The sequence below is a fragment of the Cynoglossus semilaevis genome, chromosome 12 (assembly GCF_000523025.1).
Source record: "Cynoglossus semilaevis isolate Cse_v1.0 chromosome 12, Cse_v1.0, whole genome shotgun sequence".
Lineage (NCBI taxonomy): Eukaryota > Metazoa > Chordata > Actinopteri > Pleuronectiformes > Cynoglossidae > Cynoglossus > Cynoglossus semilaevis.
The window spans coordinates 4210022-4212150 of NC_024318.1; the positions used below are offsets into that span (position 1 = coordinate 4210022).

The following is a 2129-nucleotide window of genomic DNA, read 5'->3' on the forward strand; positions in this document are numbered from 1 at the left end:
CACATACTCTCTGTGCCAGTGCGGTGGAACAGTGGGTATGAATTAAGGTCCTAACCAGGTGGAGTGGAACGTACGTTAGAACGTAAAATAAAAACTCCTGGACCGGTTCTGGGTGTTAGCTTAGCACTGTTAGCATGTTGAAGTTGACAGTTTTTACATTCATTTTCACTCATTTTCATCTTCTTTTTTTTTTACACAGAAATTAATTTTTTCTTCATTTTTTTAACTCATACTTTAGCACAGAATTGACTTAAAAATAAATATTTTGAATGTTCTAATGTTGAGACTAAAGTTCAAAGGTCAGTTATTGTTGAATTATTTTGATGTTGATGGTCGTGTTTTTCCAGCTGATGTCAATCAAATGTTTCTGGTTGTTGTTGTTGGTCAGAGACTCCAGGTCCCAGACCTGTGATACAGACTGGTCCTGGGTCCAGACCATGAACCACGGTGTGAACAGGAAGTCACTTTTAAACCGACACATTCAAACTCATCACTTCTCTTTTTTCTCCTTTTTTTCTTTTCTTTCTTCTTCAGTTCCTAACCAAAGAACCGTGATCAAAGCGTTTTTTCTTCTTCTTTAATATCAATTCTGGCTCCAGGATCTCAGACTCGTCCTCCGTCTGATCTCTCTATTTGTTTTTGTCTGTTCTTGGCTTCAGTCGGGCGTCGGCCTCACGACCATGTCTCACTTTGTCGCCGGGCTCCTCCTGCTGAGAGAGGACTGTGACCCAGAGCTGTGCCAGGCCCAGAGCTGGCACACACACACACACACACACACACACACACACACGCGGTCCTCGTGGCCTCGTTCTGTCTGTGGTGTTGTCAGGTTCGGACCATGTGGTGGACAGAGATTTGGACGGAGACGTCCGTCTCTCCAACATCTGCTCCCGTCGCCGCTCCCTCTTCGATCTCACGCTCACAGACCGGTGCACGCAGCAGCCCTGAGCGCACACACACACACGCAGACACACACACACGTGCGCTGCGGTGCAGATATGTGGGACAACACAGGACAGTTGGTAGTGAACGGTGTCAGGACAGTTAGACTCTCACTGGGAGTCTCCAAACTGCAGGCGACTGGCACACGGACAAACACTCACAGCACATTTACGGCCAAACACTGAACGCCATCTGTCAGTCACTGTAGGAGGAAATGACTGCTGACACACACACACACACACACACACACACACACCTATTCTGTCTGGTCCAGTCTGTATTTACCACAAACTCACACCAAATTTGGCCTGTTAACGAAAACACACAGTCAACGTGTGTGTGTGTGAGTGTGTTTTCATCTCACCGACGAAAACACACAGTCAACGTGTGTGAGTGTGTGTGAGTGTGTGTGAGTGTGTGTGTGTGTGTTTTCATCTCACCGTCTGACCGTCGTCCTACGGTAGAACCAGACTTTATTGATACTGAGTCCAGAACCACAGCAGACACAAACACTGAGGTCCAAACTGAGGTCTGAGGTCCAAACTGAGGCCTAACTTTTTTTTCTCATCCTTCAACTACAGCCTGGACTGAAGTCCAACGACCAGTACTGTGGTACTGTGATGGTACTGTGATACTGTCGACTGAAGTCCAACGACCAGTACTGTGATGGTACTGTGATGGTACTGTAATACTGTGATGGTACTGTGATGATACTGTGATGGTACTGTGATGGCACTGTGATGGTACTGTGATACTGTGATGGCACTGTGATGGTACTGTGATACTGTGATAGTACTGAGATGGCACTGTGATACTGTGCAGTACTGTGATGGTACTGTGATGGTACTGTGATGGTACTGTAATACTGTGATGGTACTGTGATGATACTGTGATGGTACTGTGATGGCACTGTGATACTGTGCAGTACTGCAGTAGTACTTCATCTGTTTCCCATTGTCTCATGATAACAGACGACCCCACCAGTCTGAAACAATAACGCACATGGACGGCCATTGTTGCCCCCCCCTCCCTCGACCCCCGCCTGTCGGAGCCACCTCTCTAACTGCACAATTAACATGTAAATGAGCCGAGCCGCTGATGGCCACGGCTCCGCGCTCTTATGATGGAAATATGCTTTCTGTTTTGGCAGCATGGGTTCAACATTGGTCTGCGGCATCAGCTGAGGA

The 2129-nt window shown here is 47.2% G+C and overlaps 1 long non-coding RNA gene across 1 annotated transcript in view; it reads left to right on the forward strand.

The window, feature by feature from the left end:
* Positions 1–2129, forward strand: part of LOC112487803 (uncharacterized) — a 43864-nt gene extending 41735 nt beyond the window's left edge. The window contains exon 5 of the long non-coding RNA XR_003051246.1: positions 2093–2129. This is a non-coding gene — a long non-coding RNA (uncharacterized LOC112487803). The remainder of the gene's footprint in view (positions 1–2092) is intronic.